Consider the following 19,804-nt stretch of genomic DNA (forward strand, 5'->3'; position numbering starts at 1 on the left):
CGTGGTGGGGACTTGCTGGCTCCACAGTGGCCATGGAACCCGCCCTCCCGGGTCGGTAGCCGGCACGTGGCCTGGAGAGAAGTGAACTCGGGTACTGCGGTTTTCCCCAGCAGGGCGCAGCGGTCCTGGGGTTTCTGGCTGCCCCTGCGCCTGGCTGTGCGTGCCAGTTTCCCTCGGGGTCCACCACCTTCATCAAGGAGACCTTGAACCGGGACAGGTCGCCTTGCCAGGCGGCGCCGACCTCCCTCGCGTTCTGGCTGGGCCTTCTGCGGGAGCGGGCCCTGAACTGGCTGCCCGCGACACCTGTGAGGCCGCCCCAGGGAGCCGAGGCTCGCAGGTCGCCGCCGCACAGGTGCCGCTGCCTGGGTGGGAAAAGCCGGCATTCATCCTGGCGCCCCTCCCTGCCTGCAGTCGTCTCCCTGTTGGTGCTACCATCTGTGAATGCTGTGGTGTGGCCTCAGATGACTCCGTGGCCCTCGGTAGTGAGCTGGCTGTGAGGACACTTCACTACAGTGGTGGGGCGCAGGGCGGGACGGAGGCCTCTCTCCGCAGCTTTCCTGCCAGGTGGCATCTTAATGTGGAGAGCGAGTCTGGGACCGGATCTGTTTCCTGGTAATGTAGGCTAGCAAAGGGGCAGGAAAACTGCAGCCCTGCAGCCTGTTCTGAAACCTCAGGTGTCTGTTCCCTTGTGTCCTCTGACAGGGACTTTGCAGGGAGGGATCTCCAGCCAGATATGGTATTCCACTGCAGGAATCAGTTAACCTTTTGGTAGGTAGCATTTGGGGGTCAGAGCCTCCAGAAACTTCCCTTCGTGTATTCTCTTAAAATATTAGAAAGTGATGCGTGTTATTTTGTTAAAAGAATTGGTTTGCACGAAGTTGCTCCTGTCATCATTGGCGTTCAGAGGAAGTTAAGACCTGAAGGTCCCAGTTCTCTAATAAGCAGGCTTGCATCTTTGTTCTGTGGACTTTGAAGAAAACAGTAATTAGCTGCATTGGTTCCAGACGAGTTTGTATCAGAGAGAGAAAGAGAAAGGCACAGACATGATTTAGAGAGGATGCGTTTCGTTGTGGTCCCTCTTGATACAAGTTAAAAGCATTTGGGGTTTGGGTAGTTCCTCTCTGGTCAAATGGATTGATGGTAGATTTGGAGTAGTAAGGGGGTGACGTGTGTTGGAATGTTTATAGTAATGCTCAGTTTGTTCTTTGTGGTCAGTCCTTCTCTGGGTGGAATTACTTTGGTCTGAGACATAATATTACTAGCATTGTGAGTTGTATAGAAAAATGGAAATTTAATGAACTACATTACAGCACATATGGTCAGAACTCTAGGGCCTCACTTTTTTCTGAAGTTCTAAGTAATCACGTACTCAAAAAAGCTACATGTTTCACCTGGATAAATTCTTTGCCTTTGGCTAAAATGTCTGAAATATCAATATTCTTAGGATTTTGGTGATACCAGTGTCTATTACAGGTAAAAGTTGTAGTCCCCACAGGTATCACAACCTCTCATTTTATTACACTTCTCCAGTCTTTACGTGTTTGCTTCCTGTGACATAAATTATTCAGAATTTAGGTGCTGTATAAGATTTTGAATTTAGATGAGAGTCTCTAAGGTAAGAGTCAGATGCAATAGAGCCCAAGCTCGGTTTCCCTGTAAATGTCCATAGGATGGAAGTCCCCAAACCACTGGGGACAGGTGAGTTTGTAGAACTCGGAAATTTTGGATCTGAGGAAGGTAAAATGGTGTGTGTTGTAGAACACTGCCTGTGAGGTCGGGTGGCGCCCTGTAATAACACACTAGTATTTTGCAGCAAAGCCTGAGATATCCACACTCAGTGAAATAAATAGTGATTAAAAATAGCCTCATGCCAGTTAGGTTAGAGTCTGGTTTTGCCACCAAAATAATTTGCCAACCATTTATGAAAAGAAGTTCCTTTCATTCTCAGACCTTTTAGACCTGCAACATGATAAGCATCATGAGAAGCACCACTGGCTTTCTCTGCATCTTGGCCATAATGTTTAAAATTTAGAGTCCTTGAAAATATAAAGGAAATTAAAAATGACATCAGCTTATGCAGGTTTTCCTTCTGTTAGAATCTTTCCATCTTCTTTAAAACAGCTAAGTAAATTTTTGAATTGGCTACAGGAAACTAAAGACTAAGTAATTATTGCATTAAATAGTCTATTTGGCTTCTCAGCGTTAAATGCTTAGGCAAGGTATTTCCATTAGCACAGGGAAGCAAGATGGCTGGAGTCTTATTTTAAAGCACACACGGGCTCCTACATATGTGTGCCTTTGGTTTGCTTGTATTCTGAACTCAAGGCGTTAAGGATGAAAGGATTGGAACACCTGCCTTTTGTAGGATGATTCTCTTGTACTCTCTGATCCTTGTTGGAACTTGTCTATTTAGGCTCTTCCCAGTTCTTCCCCCTAACGCAGAACAGTTGCCTCCCTGAGTTCAGGGCTGCTCCCTCTATGTAAGGCTTGCAGCTGATAGCAGCTAGCCAGCAGACATTCCAGAAAGACCCTGTGTCACATCAAGGGCAGTTTCGTGTTACCTGATACACATGTATTGAGGCAGAGTCCGTTGACTCAAGTATAATTTAATGCAAGGAAAGATCAAATAATAAATGATTAATGACACTGTAGGGTGTCCCCTTGCAGCGCATGCTCTGCATCCCAGTGAATGCTCTCCGGGCCGGCCCTGGAACCAGCTGCACTGGGAGTGAAGTCCACACTGACTATGCCCATCCAGAGCATTCAGTGTCTTAGGGTGTTCTCTAGCTGTCTGGGAGGATTGATTACAGTAATAAAGTGATTCATTGATACTCTTACTGAGGTTAGCTTTTAAAATTAGTAATTTACAACTAATTTTTGACAGCACATTTTATGACTGGCTTTGTTCTTTAATTTCTGATTCCCTTGATTTATATCACTCAATTACTGTAGGGTGATAGACCTTTTTTTTTTTTTTTTTTAATTGACGGAGTCTCACTCTGTTGCCAGGCTGGAGTGCAGTGACCCAATCTCGGCTCACTGCACCCTCCCCCTCCCAGGTTCAAGCGATTCTCCTGCCTCAGCCTCCCGAGTAGCTGGGACTACAGGCGCCCGCCACCATGCCCAGATAGTTTTTGTATTTTTGGTAGAGAGGTGGTTTCACCATGTTGGCCAGGATGGTCTCCATCTCTTGACCTCTTGATCCACCCCCTCGGTCTCCCAAAGTGCTGGGATTACAGGCATGAGCCACCGCACCCTGTTTTTGTTTTTGTTTTTGTTTTTTTAATCATTTTAAACAACCTTCAGTGGAGAATGTGAGGACACAGCAATTAAACAATTTGATAAATTTTGATTTTTAAATTTGATTTGTTCCTGAAAAGGACACTTGTAAGGAAACTATGTAATTCAGTGTTTCTCATTTGAAACATTTTGAACTGATCACAGTTTTTTGTTATTAGAATTGATTAGCTACAGTCTTTTGTTGTTACAATTGAATATTCCTAGAGTTTGCTTGCTTTTTGTAAATGACTCCAAATAGCAATTTGGGAAACTCCTCATTATTTTTGTTTAGGGCTAAAATTATTCTCCTGGAGACAGAGCAGTTGTACTTGGGGTACATGGAAGAGCTGTGCTGAAGGTCAGCCAGGGAACCTTCTAAGCCAGCCGGGGTCTGTGTCCTGTGTTTATTTCCTTAGAATGGAGCCCAAGTTTCAGCATAGGTCACCTGTTAACATCTTTCTCTTTGATGACTTGGGGTGGAATATCCCGCCACCAGGGGAATGTTCAAAAAGTACATCTGCTCCAGAGGTCCTCCAGTGTTAACACGCACATTGCAGCAAATTATTGGGTTATACAGTTAACAAATACCTTTTGTTTGGAGCTGTAAGACCCAATTATAAAGCACCAGTAGTTTTGTTTTTTTAAGTAATCTTACTGTCTCTAATGCGTTAACAAACATATATTGCGTTTCTATGGTGTGTTCTGCGTTCACTAGGCAGTGGGAGCTGGGGCTAACTAGAGCACAGTTCCTGTCTTCACAGGTCAGTAGCACACTGGAGGAGATGGAAACGATTGAATGAATCACAGCCTCATGGGGTACTTGAGGGAAGATATGACTATTTCTCTGCACAGCATATCTCCATTAGAGCACTAGTCGCACTGTATAATAATAACCTCGCATACATGCCTGCCACTTCTAACTAGTGAGTCCTTCCTGGGCATGAAGCATGATCATTCCTCTGTGTACTGCAGAGTTACAGACACCGTGCTTGACACGTAGATTTTAGTAAATGTTTGTGGGAGGAACTAATGAGAGAACTAGAAGAGGGAGTGAATTGAATGTCCTTGAGTTAATGGGAAGGAGTTAATGAAGGCCTCACAGAGGGGTAAACGAGCTGGATCTTGTAGGATCTGTAGGAGTTTACCAGGTAGAGACGACTCCACCAGCAAGGTGTTTGGGATTTCTTTAGTTAATTGCTAAGAATTTATTCGTGTTCCCCAGATCTTTATGACTAATGCTAACACTAAACATACAACAGGATGTTACTCTTTCTACAGTGAGCTTTGGTGTTTTTGTTTTTGAAAACTATTTTTGGTATATGGTTTTTGTTTCTGATAGGAATTCTCCTTTAGGCTATTGTCAATTTATTTTCCTGTAATGATTCGAAACAATTATATTAACTTAAAATGATGTCACAGTGAGTGAAATAACGAAAAAAAAGTTTTAGTTATTGAGGGTAGTCTCGTGATGAGCTGAAGTGCGCACAGCTGCACTCATGTTGCCAGGTGATTAAGAACAGAATTGGTATTAAGGTCAATGGATTAGCAGAAAGGGGGGAGATTATTGTCTCTTCGTTATTTAGAAAGAAGTACCATCTGCCCATGATCGTTTTGGTTTAGGTTTTGTTCAGCCCAAATTAGAATCCGCTGTGGTGTTGATTTTTCCTTATGGATGACAATCCTAGAACTGTGTTTCCCATTGTTGATACATGCACTCACCTTTGCTAGTTCTCTCTTCTCCTATTAAGACATGAATGTAGCTGCTCCTTTAATTTCATTTAGCTAGTTTTAATTCAACAATGGGTCTTGGCCCTTTGTTTTCTTATAATCTTTTATTGTGTTCATTTTCCTGGTTGATTTTTAATTGTGACATCACTAGCAGCTCTAAAGACTCAGAAAGCTTACCAGGCAGCACGCTTCCCTGGGTCAGAAGATGGGAGTCCTCTCCTCTCTCATTCAGTACCAGGGTGTACCAGTGAGAGGCTTGTGAAGGGATTGTTTCGGTGGCTCCTTGTCTAACAAATGAAGATAATTTTTATGAGGTGCATTTTGGTCGGTGGGAGTGGAAGGGAAAATGATAGTTGCTTTCCTGTACTGTCCTTTGTTGGGAATGGTGAAAATATTTTGAATCTGTTTCTGGTGTGATCGTTAGGTCCAAGATTTCACGCGACGTCGTGTGCGGGGTGTTTTGGTCAGCATGCAGGAACGCTCCTTTTTTCTCTGTATGGCCTTTGGGGGCATCGTTTGAGTGGATGTTCATTTGTTTGAGACGACTGTCAGAGGGAATCTTGTGTTCCTTTGCTCTCTGTGCCTGTCATTGCAAGGGCTTCTTTCAGCTGGTCTGCTGACCGTCAGGCACTTGAGACTGACTCGGTGAACAATGCCGCCAGCCTTTCTGACACGGGCCCCGCCCTCTCTGACTCCTACACAGGATCAGAATCACTCAGATACCACTTCTGTTGGTGGAGGTGAGGGAAGAATATTTATCCAGTTTCTGCCTTTCTGCCCCCATTAGCTCTTTACAGGAAAAAAAAAAAAAAAAAAAAAGCAAAACCAGTTGTTCTGTGAAATATGCAAAGCAGGGTTTTGGCCTTGTGGATGTGTGTTTGTGACTTGCTTTCCTGTGCCGTAAGTGCTGCTGCCTCAGGAGCGGACACAGTCGCTTATGGCGCTGATGGGCCTGCGCGGCGCTGGTCTTGCTCCTCTGGTGCCAGTGCAGCTCGTTGGCAGCTCCAAGATACTTGGATATCTCACTCTTCTGGCTATTTCCGTTGCCAAACTAGAATCCCAACCTTCTGAGAGTCTGTTCTCTCTTGGATTTGTTCATAGATGTCTACTCTGCTCTCCTGATCTGGTTCATGAACACTCTGGAAGCCAAGTTCATGGAAGACACTGTGGATGTGTCATTTGGAAGAGGAGACTGGAGCATGGAGGCTTTGTTCCTAGTGTTAGAGAAACAGACATGGAAAGGACACAGTGTCTGGTGCTGCTTAAGGAAACTTAAAGGCAAAAGGATTTGGGCTCCAAATTAGGAGGTCATTTCTTACAAGCAGAGCTGTTCCGATGCGGAAGAAGCTGGCTTCTCCTATCTCTGGAGGCACCCAGACTCGGGCTGGTGAAGGACTGTTAGGATGGGGGCTGTGTGTGTGGTCGCGGGTAGAATTGGTGGTCTTCAAGTCCCATCCTAGTTTTCAAGGTCTAGAGTCCTTTCAGAATCTAGGATTTGATTTTTCACCTGGTCTTCTCTCAGCGGTTACTTTTCTGCCAGATTTAAAGGAAGATAATTGTCTGAAGTTTCTTTGGACTGTCCTCCTGCCTGCCTGCCTCCCGCCCCCACCTTGAAATCCTGGTATGTTCTGCCGGCTCACCTGAGACGTAGTAAGAGTTCTGCCTGTCAGCTGCAAAGTGCTGGGTGGAAGGTCCCTGCTTCCCACTCTCCTTTTCCCGCCTGCCAGCCCCACAGTAGTGCTGCCTGGGCTTGTGTTTGGCCATGAAGCCCCTCTCAATACCGATGCCATTTGTCTTCTGGGCATCCAGATGGCGAGTGGTGGCTGGGCATGATCTTAATCGGATTCTCCCTGTGCACAGTCTTGACTCAAAAACTGATTTCAGGTGTGTGGATAATACAATGATGGTGACAAGAAAGAATGAACGCTTTTCTATTGGTTGTTGGAACACATTTAAATTGCCACATGGGGAAAGCAGTGTCTTGATTCAGTGGAGTGGATTTAAGTCTTCACAACAATACTTCGGTTAGTAAGGTGGTTCTGCCTAGTTATCTACGTCTCTGAGCCCTGCCTACCTTATGCCAGTAAACAAATGTGTCACTGTACAGCCCAGCACCATATCTTTGTTTTATTTGATTTAGCTGTAATACGAGTTTTGCAAAAGACCTAAAAATAGAAACATTGCATATGTGGCTATGTTTGTATTTATAGTTACTATGAGATACACATTTGCTCAGGTGGATTTTTTATATCCCGAAGCTACAAGTATAAGCCAACCTTGTATTTTGCTTTCACTGTTTTCCCCTGTGTTTTCTCATGATCTTCAATTTAACTACTTCCTTGAAAATTATTGACCATTGTTACCTTAAAATTATAAACGGGAAGAATAAAGCTCTTTTTTTCCTTTGGCTTAATCCCCTTCCCACTCCTCTTATTCGTAGAACTGGAGGAGTAACGATTACTTGGCAGCATATGGATTCGTCTCATTCCTGGTACAAGCCAAATATGTGTTTATGTTGGAGAGCCAGTCTGAGTGCTGCGTCCCAGCGTCACCTTTCATAATCCCTGCTGTGCCTTCTTCCGGAGAGCTGGCACCAGAGAGCATTGCCTGGAAAGCAGAGTAATCTGTGTTCTTGAGATTTTAGAGAATAAGGATGGATATTCGTTGTTGGGCGTGACTTTCCATCTTCAGAGTAAGAAAGCATTGACACAATATATCGTTGAGGTTTGTTCACTGGAGTGTAATAAAGGTCATTCGGTGAATTCGGTATTTTCAGATATTTAGGTTTCTAATATGCGAATCGTGTTACGTGGATCTGTGTTGTACTGACGCTGACATTTTGACTGTCGTTTGTAAGTAACGTACGACTACTTTGGGTCAAAAGCACCATGGCTTAACCATTGAAGATAATGTTACAGACTTAGATAATGGTTGTGCCAGCAGGTAACTAGTGAGAGGAACTTTAGCTTTATATGCAAGAGATCAGAGCACAGGGAGCTGGCCCCATGGCTGGCCTTCCTTGTGGCTACTCACGCCCTGCGACTGAAGAGCGGTGATTAAATATATATTCATAGAAGATGGATAAAATGTACTTTGTCCGTGGAAATGAGCTAAAATATTAAGAATTCAAGGATGTTTGGCCCGGATTTGGGCTTTGATTTGGCTGCGGGAGAAGTGTTGGGCCTGAGCCCTGGTGGGGGTGGGGTGGGGCAGGGGTTTGAGTGTGAATGCTGGTGTCCAGAGGGGTCAGGGGCCCTGCAGCCCCCTCTGGAAGCTGTGACTTGGGAAGCACGCTCATGACCATTTGGACCCATCTCAGGTGACTTGATGTGTGATCCCCCCGTCTCTGTTCTGTGGCTCTCTGTGGGCCTGGGGAAGGGGTCCCAGGCATCCCCTTGATGCCATGGGGGGAGGCACCGAGAGCAGAAGGCTGGCTTCTCCTGGTGTCGTGTTCTTGGCAGGGAGCAAATGACATCCATTTTGGCTGGTGCTGACATGGTGAGTGTACCTGCGTAGGTGTGTGCAGCTGGGGCTGTACCTGCCAGGAGCATCCTGGCGTGGGTCTCCTACCTGAGCCTCTCCTTGTTGGGAATGCTGTCCTTAGGCACATCCTCATCTTCAGGCCTCACCAGAAGAATTGCCTGGCCTGGTGGGAAGAGAGTGGCTGCGGGCTCCCACAGGTTCAGCTCAGAGTCCCACTCCACACTTCCTGAGCCAGCTTCCCCCTCTGAACACCTGAGCCGACACTGGGACTGTGAACCCAGATACGATGACTGTGCTCACAGCTGCAGCTCAGGATGCAGCCAGCTGTGTTTTTCCTACTTCCTCTCAGCTGGGCAGTTTGCTGGCCTCTGAAAATTTCAGCCCTTTTGACACTCTGATCCTTCTTACGCGCCTCCCAAGGAGGAAGCATGCACTAGAGCGGAGGAGCAGGTGACTGCAAACCTGGTGCCGTGCTAGAGCGGGAGAGGGGTGACTGTCCTGTCACCTTTCCTCCAGCTAGTGAACCATCTTGTCTGCTCCCTTCTCCCAACACAGCCCACATGTGGACAGCCAGACACATACAGAGCCATCGTTTTTTCAAAGACCTGTGAAAGTGTAAAGGCTTTGTTCACTCATTCTTGAGACTAACAGTTCAAGTTCACAAGACAAGAATAAATGTGGAATACAGTATGCACCTAAAAATATAATACAGTTTTAATTTTCATCTGTACCGTTAGCATTGACCAGCACTTACTGAATGATGTGCTCTTAGACTCTGTGTTAATTGACTTTTAAAAGTAGATTGTTAATAGAGCAGTAGGTTGGAAATTACAGTATTGGCGAAATTTATTGTTTTCCACGTGTGTATACCTTAAGTACTATAAAGGGTCTAATTTAGTTTGCTTGTAGTTTTTTTTTTTTGAGATGGAGTCTTGCTCTGTCGCACAGGCTGGAGTGCAGTGGTGTGATCTTGGCTCACTGCAGCCTCCGCCTCCCGGGTTCAAGCAATTCTCTGCCTCAGCCTCCCAAATAGCTGGGACTACAGGCATCCGCCACCACGCCTGGCTAAATTTTTTTTTATATTTTTAGTAGAAACGGGGTTTCACCATGTTGGCCAGGCTGGTCTCGAACTCCTGACCTCGTGATCCACCCGCCTCAGCCTCCCAAAGTGCTGAGATTACAGGCATGAGCCACCGTGCCTGGCCTCAGTTTGCATATTTTATACTGTGTTATAAAACAGTATCAGCACTTTGTTTTAACGTAAAAATAACAATATATACATTGTGGACTCCTCCTTTCAAGATGGGCATATTTCATTTTCACTCTGAACTAGCTTGGTGGCTAAGAATGAGGCGTCTGGAGCCAGGAACCTGTTTGGTGGGGGTTTTGTTTTGTTTTGTTTGAGATGGAGTCTCACTCTGTTGTCCAGGCTGGAGTGCAGTGGTGCAATCTCGGCTCACTGCAACCTCTGCCTCCCAGGTTCAAGCGATTCTCCTGCCTCAGCCTCTCAAGTAGCTGGGATTACAGGTGTGTGCCACTATGCCTGGTTAATTTTTAAAAAATTTTTAGTAGAGATGGGGTTTCGCCATGTTGGCCGGACTGGTCTGGAACTCGTGACCTCAAATGATCCGCCCACGTTGGCCTCCCAAAGTGCTGGGATTACAGGCCTGAGCCACCATGCCTGGCCCAGAACACTGAATTTGCCGGTTACTAGATGTGTGACCTTTAGCAAGTTATTTAACCTGTCTGTGCCTTAGTTTTCTCACCCGAAAAGTGAGAACTGGCAATGGCATTTAACCTGCTGGGCATTGGTGAGTGAACTCAATGTGTGGGAGTGTGCGCATGTGCGTGTGTGTGTGTTTTCAGGCAGCACGAGCGTGGAGTTCGTGTTCCGGCTTGTTGCCAGGTGCCGTAGTTTACAGTCCTTTTTGTTGATGGACTCATCCCACCCCCTCCAACACAGGGAATGTTCTGGAAGGAAGTGCGGCTACCCTGCCATGGTTCTGTGTCTATGGGAAATCTTATTCTCCTGGAAAACCCCAAGTAAATTATTTTCTTTAAGACAGAACTGGGGACTGGCGCGTTGGCTCAACTCCTGTAATCCCAGCACTTTGGGAGGCCAAGGTAGGCAGATCACTTGGGGTCAGGAGTTCGAGATCAGCCTGGCCAACATGGTGAAACCCCGTCTTTAGTAAAAATATTAAAAAAATTAGCCAAGCATGGTGGCAGATGCCTGTAATCCCAGCTACTCGGGGGGCTGAGGTGGGAGAACCGCCTGAACTCGGGAGGCAGAGATTGCAGTGAGCTGAGATCGCACCACTGCACTCCAGCCTGGGCAACAGAGTGAGACTCATTTCAAAAAACAACAACAAAAAAGACAGAATTGATAAAAATACTGACCCCTTGGAAAGAATTAACTATTTTAGATACCATTGTTTTATTAAAAATGTACTTGCCTCCCTCATATTTGATATAATGCCATCTACGTTTGTATAATTTATAAATATTGTACAATACTTAATACGTATTATATTTAATATTTATAAATTATACAATAAAATTTATAGATTATAAAATAAGTTATTTTAATATTTAAATGTGTTACATGTAAGTTTGTAAAATTTAGGAATAACTTGTTAGAAAGACAAAGAAGCTCTGGATTGAAAGATGTCTGCTGAGGTCAGGAGTCCAGCTCACTCCCCTTCAAGGAGATGGCCTTTTTTTTTTTTCTTTTTTTTTTTTCTTTCTTTTTTTTTTAATTATACTTTAAGTTCTAGGGTACGTGTTCACAACATGCAAGTTTGTTATGTAGGTATACATGTGCCATGTTGGCTTGCTACTACACCCATCAACTCGTCATTTACATTAGGTATTTCTCCTAATGCTATTCCCAACACCCCCAGGCCCCACCCCCCGACAGGCCCCGGTGTGTGATGTTACCCGCCCGGTGTCCATGTGTTCTCATTGTTCAACTCTGACCTGTGAGTGAGAGCATGTGATGTTTGGTTTTCTGTCCTTGTGAAAGTTTTGCTGAGAATAATGGTTTCCAGTGTCATCCATGTCCCTGCAAAGGACATGAACTCATCCTTTTCTTTCTTTTTTTTTCTTTTCTTTTCTTTTTTTTTTTTTTGAGATAGAGTCTCACTCTGTCACCCAGGCTGGAGTGCAGTGGCGCAATCTTGGCTCACTGCAACCTCTGCCTCCTGGATTCCAATGATTCTCCTGCCTCAGCCTCCTGGGTAGCTGGGACTACAGACAGGCACCACCATGCCCAGCTAATTTTGTATTTTTAGTAGAGATGGAGTTTCACCATGTTGGCCAGGCTGGTCTCGAACTCCTGACCTCATGTGATCTGCCCGCCTCAGCCTCCCGAAGTGCTGGGATTACAGGCATGAGCCACCACACCCAGCCAAATGCATCCTTTTTTTATGGCTGCATAGTATTCCATGGTGTATATATGCCACATTTTCTTAATCCAGTCTATCACTAATGGACATCTGGGTTGGTTCCAAGTCTTGCTGTTGTGAATAGTGCCACAGTAAACATACATGTACATGTGTCTTTATAATAGCATGATTTATAATCCTTTGGGTATATGCCCAGTAATGGGATTGCTGGGTCAAATGGTATTTGTAGTTCTAGATCCTTGAGGAATCGCCACACTGGGAGACAGCCTTTCTTAAGGCAATCATGAGACCCAGCCCATCGTGGCCTGGTGAAGGAGCAAGACCTAGGATTCACTTTCAGTTTGCATATATGTGTATATATACATATATAGATACACACCTATATATGTGTATATACACATATACACACATACGTGTGCATATACGCATATACATATATACATGTGCACACGTATGTATGCATATATGTACACACGCGCACATATACATGTACATATACATACGTACGTATATGTATGTATGCATGTATACATATATGTATATATACGTGTGTGTGTGTGTGTATATATATATATATTTTTTTGAGACAGGGTCTCGCTGTGAAGCCCAGGCTGGAGCGCAGTAGCATGATCATGGCTCACAACAGCCATGGGCTTAAGCAATCTTCCCACCTCAGCCACCCAAGTAGCTGAGACTACACACACATGCCATCATGCCCAGGTAATTAAAATAATTTTTTTTTTTTTTTTGGTAGACATGAGGTCTTACTGTGCTGCCCAGGCTGGTCTCAGAGCCTTGAGCTTAAGTGAACCTCCTGCCTCTGCCTCCCAAATGTTGGGATTACAGACCTGAGCCACTGGGCTTGGCCTAGGAAGGCTTTTTGAATAATCATCTTGCTCATTCTCTTTCTGCTCACTCTCCACTCAGTCCTGATGAACCCTGCTGGAATGTATTACATGTCTGCTCACTTGACATGCAGATTGCAGATCAGGTGGGCGGGAACTGATAACAGTCTCACTTGGCCTCAGTTTCCTCGTATGTCCAGTGAAGGGATGCACCCTAGCTCTAAAAGTAAACATTATTCTCAGCAGAAGAATCTGGGCCTTTGCTATCAAACAGATTCCCATTCTTCAGGCAGTTAATTTTCCACACCGCAGGAGATGTTTGCGACATTTCACATTTCTTTGAAGTCTAAGGTAGATATTGATCCCTTGGAAGGAGATTAAGTTCTCCAGTTCCATCAGGTGTAATGATTTCAGTTTTAATGTTCCTAGGTGGTGAGTGCTAACCCAAACCTTTCATGTGTCGGAATGTCATCCCTCTGCAGACCTTTGAGTCCAGATTTCATTTGTAGTTGACCTTTGGGGGTGACAGTCTGATATGTGTAAATTGTAATAGCCCTTCATTGTAGATACCAGTTTAAAGTTCATTTTAGGTGAGTTTCCAAACAGATACATTGGATGTATATCAGTTTAATTTGGTAAACATGCAGATAAAAACGTATTCCATGAGGACCAGCTTTTGAAAGATGGTTTACATGACCTGATGAGTTTTCATTTTGTCCATTTCCAAAATACACAGGGATGTAGGAACGCCTGAACACCACCTTCATTCAGATCAGACTTATTTGCCTTTGCAGGATGTGGCCAGAGATTTATTTAAGACATTAGCTGTGATGAGGAAGGTCAGATAATTTAAGTGAGGGCAAAGTACACATTACTGAGGAATGGGTGCTCTCTGGTAGAAGGATGTGTGTTCCTGGATTTTTCTTTTTCCTTTTTTTTTTTTGGATTTTCTTAATCTCTGCCCTCTGACAATTTATTTATTTATTGAGGTGGAGTCTCACTCTGTCACCCAGGCTGGAGTGCAGTGGTGCGATCTCAGCTCACTGCAACCTCCACCTCCTGGGTTCAAGCTATTCTCCAGCCTCAGCCTCCAGAGTAGCTGGGATTACAGGCACCCACCACCATGCCCAGCTAATTTTTGTATTTTCAGTAGAGACGGGGTTTCACCATGTTGGCCAGTCTGGTCTCAAACTCCTGACCTTGATCAAGTGATCAGCCTGCCTCGGTGTCCCAGAGTACTGGGATTACAGGCGTTGAGCCACCATGCCCAGCCTTGCCCTCAGNTTTTTTTTTTTTTTTTTTTTTTGAGATAGAATCTCACTCTGTCACCCAGGCTGGAGTGCAGTGGCGCAATCTTGGCTCACTGCAACCTCTGCCTCCTGGATTCCAATGATTCTCCTGCCTCAGCCTCCTGGGTAGCTGGGACTACAGACAGGCACCACCATGCCCAGCTAATTTTGTATTTTTAGTAGAGATGGGGTTTCACCGTGTTGGCCAGGCTGGTCTCGAACTCCTGACCTCATGTGATCTGCCCGCCTCGGCCTCCCGAAGTGCTGGGATTACAGGCATGAGCCACCACACCCAGCCAAATGCATCCTTTTTTATGGCTGCATAGTATTCCATGGTGTATATATGCCACATTTTCTTAATCCAGTCTATCACTAATGGACATTTGGGTTGGTTCCAAGTCTTTGCTGTTGTGAATAGTGCCACAGTAAACATACATGTACATGTGTCTTTATAATAGCATGATTTATAATCCTTTGGGTATATGCCCAGTAATGGGATTGCTGGGTCAAATGGTATTTGTAGTTCTAGATCCTTGAGGAATCGCCACACTGGGAGACAGCCTTTCTTAAGGCAATCATGAGACCCAGCCCATCGTGGCCTGGTGAAGGAGCAAGACCTAGGATTCACTTTCAGTTTGCATATATGTGTATATATACATATATAGATACACACACACCTATATATGTGTATATACACATATACACACATACGTGTGCATATACGCATATACATATATACATGTGCACACGTATGTATGCATATATGTACACACGCACACATATACATGTACATATACATACGTACGTATATGTATGTATGCATGTATACATATATGTATATATACGTGTGTGTGTGTGTGTATATATATATATATTTTTTTGAGACAGGGTCTCGCTGTGAAGCCCAGGCTGGAGCGCAGTAGCATGATCATGGCTCACAACAGCCATGGGCTTAAGCAATCTTCCCACCTCAGCCACCCAAGTAGCTGAGACTACACACACATGCCATCATGCCCAGGTAATTAAAATAATTTTTTTTTTTTTTTTGGTAGACATGAGGTCTTACTATGCTGCCCAGGCTGGTCTCAGAGCCTTGAGCTTAAGTGAACCTCCTGCCTCTGCCTCCCAAATGTTGGGATTACAGACCTGAGCCACTGGGCTTGGCCTAGGAAGGCTTTTTGAATAATCATCTTGCTCATTCTCTTTCTGCTCACTCTCCACTCAGTCCTGATGAACCCTGCTGGAATGTATTACATGTCTGCTCACTTGACATGCAGATTGCAGATCAGGTGGGCGGGAACTGATAACAGTCTCACTTGGCCTCAGTTTCCTCGTATGTCCAGTGAAGGGATGCACCCTAGCTCTAAAAGTAAACATTATTCTCAACAGAAGAATCTGGGCCTTTGCTATCAAACAGATTCCCATTCTTCAGGCAGTTAATTTTCCACACCACAGGAGATGTTTGCGACATTTCGCATTTCTTTGAAGTCTAAGGTAGATATTGATCCCTTGGAAGGAGATTAAGTTCTCCAGTTCCATCAGGTGTAATGATTTCAGTTTTAATGTTCCTAGGTGGCGAGTGCTAACCCAAACCTTTCATGTGTCGGAATGTCATCCCTCTGCAGACCTTTGAGTCCAGATTTCATTTGTAGTTGACCTTTGGGGGTGACAGTCTGATATGTGTAAATTGTAATAGCCCTTCATTGTAGATACCAGTTTAAAGTTCATTTTAGGTGAGTTTCCAAACAGATACATTGGATGTATATCAGTTTAATTTGGTAAACATGCAGATAAAAACGTATTCCATGAGGACCAGCTTTTGAAAGATGGTTTACATGACCTGATGAGTTTTCATTTTGTCCATTTCCAAAATACACAGGGATGTAGGAACGCCTGAACACCACCTTCATTCAGATCAGACTTATTTGCCTTTGCAGGATGTGGCCAGAGATTTATTTAAGACATTAGCTGTGATGAGGAAGGTCAGATAATTTAAGTGAGGGCAAAGTACACATTACTGAGGAATCATTGCTCTCTGGTAGAAGGATGTGTGTTCCTGGATTTTTCTTTTTCCTTTTTTTTTTTTTTTTTTTTGGATTTTCTTAATCTCTGCCCTCTGACTATTTATTTATTTATTTATTTATTGAGGTGGAGTCTCACTCTGTCACCCAGGCTGGAGTGCAGTGGTGCGATCTCAGCTCACTGCAACCTCCACCTCCTGGGTTCAAGCTATTCTCCAGCCTCAGCCTCCAGAGTAGCTGGGACTACAGGCACACACCACCATGCCCAGCTAATTTTTGTATTTTCAGTAGAGACGGGGTTTCACCATGTTGGCCAGTCTGGTCTCAAACTCCTGACCTTGATCAAGTGATCAGCCTGCCTCGGTGTCCCAGAGTACTGGNATTTATTTATTTATTGAGGTGGAGTCTCACTCTGTCACCCAGGCTGGAGTGCAGTGGTGCGATCTCAGCTCACTGCAACCTCCACCTCCTGGGTTCAAGCTATTCTCCAGCCTCAGCCTCCAGAGTAGCTGGGATTACAGGCACCCACCACCATGCCCAGCTAATTTTTGTATTTTCAGTAGAGACGGGGTTTCACCATGTTGGCCAGTCTGGTCTCAAACTCCTGACCTTGATCAAGTGATCAGCCTGCCTCGGTGTCCCAGAGTACTGGGATTACAGGCGTTGAGCCACCATGCCCAGCCTTGCCCTCAGATCTTGAACCTCCTGTCTGCTCTTGCCGGGCTGTAGATGGATAGCGGTGTCAGTATTTTCGGTGTGTGACCACTCCTTTTGCTTGTTGGTGTTGGGGCTCCGTGGTGTCTGTCTGGGGAGCAGGTGTGTGCAGGAAGGACTCTGCACTCTCCACTTTTGCTTTCCTGACATTGTTTTTTTCATTCTCTCTGGAAGGTCATGACGGTCCCCTGCACTCACTCACCTCTCACATTTCCAGCCCCCCCGCTTCAGACAGACTTCCGAAACTTTCTGCCTGTCTCGGGGTGCTTAGTGTGCCCTGCAGACGTAAGCTGCTTTCAGAAAAAGCCAGATCCCGCCACATGAAACTGCAGGGCATGCTAGAATCTGTTGAATCCTACATCTCCAGTTTTAGGTGGGTGGGAAGTGGGAATTGGAATTTTTTCCTTTTGTTGAGATTTTCGTCATGACCACGTGTGTACCCGTGTAGACTAGACAAGGGAGTCACCGCTGCTGAAAGAAGAGTCATTGTTTATTCATTTTGTATTGGAGGAAATGAGCATTGGCATGTCTTGGTGACATCTCGGAGGAGCAGGGGAATCAATGGCAGGGCTAGGCCTGGGTCCCCTCATCCTGTCCCCTAATTCACCTGCTAGTGCTATTTGAGGGCCAGAACCACCTGTGCCTGTGTTTAGACGGGGTTTGTTGCTGTGCCACAGTAACGCAGTTGCAGCAGCAGCGGCCACACCCGTGTGACATTCGCCAAGCTGGGTACTGTTGGAAGCACTTGGCATGCATTTGTGCAGCGATTCCAGCAGCAACCCTGTGCGGTCGATTATTGTCCCGTAGATCTGTAAGATTGATTGGTTATCTGTAGGAGACATCTACATATACATAGTTATAGAGCAGTGAAGAAATAAGCCCAAGGCTATCCCATGAGTTAGGAGCTTCAGGGCTTCTGTGCTTTGCTGGCCCTTGTGCTGCCTTCAGTAGATGGTCCTGGCCCTGCCTGTGCCTTGGACACTCTTCATTCGCTAGCACTAAGATGGTTCAGGGCACTTGGGAGCTAGAGCAAGAGCAATGGAGAGAGTGAGGTTGCTGTGTCCACAGGTCACTGCACAGCTCACCATGCTGGCCTGGCGTGTGCCTGCTGCTATTCATCGGCCCGTAGGGTCTCCTGCACAATACCGGGTTAGTGAGCAGAAAGTAGTGCGTTAAACCATAGAACATAACAATTTTGACTACAGAGAGGCAGGCAGAATAGCTTGTCCAGGAAAATAATAGTGCATTTGTAAGCCAGAGAAAGATGGTACTGTGTGGTGGGGAATTCTGAAAGTCTTAAGTCTGTTTCTCAACTCCGCTCGTTTTCCTGGTTTCAGGCAAATAATTTCTGACGGACCCCAAATTGGCAGGTCACCATAGGGACCACCCCTAACCTCAAATCTGTGTAATGAAGTATCTGAAACATTCCCACTCGGTTGAGAGTTCTACTTTTTGGGACAGTCATAGAGCTGTGCTGTTGGTAAACTGTCCTGCATGTATGTATGTGCACACTTGTGTGATGTGCCAGCTCGTGCCTGCAGAGACTCGGCCAGCAGGGCTGAGGCTGCTGCCAGGAAAGTGTCTAGGGTGGTGTCCTACACCTTTCCAGGAGTTTCTGTGTGCATGGAGCACTTCAGAACCTATAGTGTCATTTATGGTATTTTTTTTAATACTGCTTTTGTTTATTTCCCTGGTCTAATTTTTTTGGATGGTAAATGGATCGCATTGTTGCATGCATTTGATGAAAGTGATATCACAGCAAATGCAACGGTGACTGGGAGTTCTAAGCCCCTGGGTGTCTCTCCTTGTGGGTTTTCATGCAGTATTGACAGTCTCTTCTCCCCAGGCGCTAGTTCCCCAGGTTCCCCTCTACCCCTACCTGAGGTACTGAGGGATCTCGCTTCCTACCTCATGCTTGGAACCAATCCAGTGGCTTCACTTTTATCACTCAGAGAACTTCATTCAGTACACAGTCTTAAACAACCCTGGAATGTTGAGCTAAAAGGTACTCCGACCCTCCCTCCGCACCCCACCCTTTAAAGGTGAAAGCAGCAGGTGGGGCGGATTCCTGGGGCTGGGGAGGCCGTGCCCCTGGGGGCGGGGCAGGTACAGGAGGGAGCCTGGGTCTTCAGGTTAAATTTTGTTTCAGAGGCAGGGCTTACATTGGAGCACTTGATATTGTGCATTTGAAACTTTGAGACACAGCTTCTAGTTTAAAGGTGATAACCAAGGAGGAAAGCGTGGTTTCTTCCTAGCTTCCGGTAGAGGAGGCTGGCCAGCTCAGACACCTAAGCAGCCACATCAGACCCAGAGTCCGAGGCAGGATGGATATTGCTAAAGCTGAGAGCTCCAGCACGGTGTCTGCTTGAGGAGCTCTGACGGGCCGGGCAGCCAGTGCTCCTGGCCCTGAATGTATTTGAAGGAGCTCTTTGGGAAGAGGTATGGACTTCCGGCTACTAGACTTCCGGCTACTGTCTGCTTGGGGCAGGCGCACTGACTTTTTGTTGCTTTTACAGTATCTTCGGGCAAAGTCATTGTGTTTCTTCTTGATGTATTTATTTTTTCTCCAGTCTAGTCATAGTATTGGTTTCGAGAAGTCAAAATCAATGGTTTTATTTTCGGAGTTCTAAATCCAGCCATATAAATACTTCGGATCTGGCCTGAGGGTTTGGCAGGGATTCGTGGCTGCTATTTTAGATACGCCAGGAGCCTTCTTGGAAGTTGCTCACCACCCGGTTTTCTCCAATTAGGCTGTGAGCCTATATCTTCGAACACTCAGATTAGTGTGCCTAGAGTGCCGGGGTGGGGGTTGTAGGCAAGATTCTACCCCCTCCTCCAGACTCTGCTCCCTAGGCTGAGGCAGGGCCGGTGAGGAGTCTGCCCCAGGCAATTCTGAGGCCATGGTCCCTTCTGAGAGACCCCAGCCCTGGGAGGTTCTGGGCTGCTGGGTGCTGGTGCCTTTTCCCCCACCATCAATCAAGCACATGCACGTAGCTCTCTGCACCCGGCCCCAGGACTGTCATATCCAGGGAAAGGCC

General features: G+C 45.7%; 1 protein-coding gene across 5 annotated transcripts in view; it reads left to right on the forward strand.

Annotated features, from left to right (window-relative positions):
- Positions 1-19,804, forward strand: part of AGAP1 (ArfGAP with GTPase domain, ankyrin repeat and PH domain 1) — a 633,884-nt gene that overhangs the window by 173,039 nt on the left and 441,041 nt on the right. The gene's annotated exons all lie outside the window — the stretch shown is intronic.

This window comes from Theropithecus gelada, chromosome 12 (genome assembly GCF_003255815.1).
Source record: "Theropithecus gelada isolate Dixy chromosome 12, Tgel_1.0, whole genome shotgun sequence".
Lineage (NCBI taxonomy): Eukaryota > Metazoa > Chordata > Mammalia > Primates > Cercopithecidae > Theropithecus > Theropithecus gelada.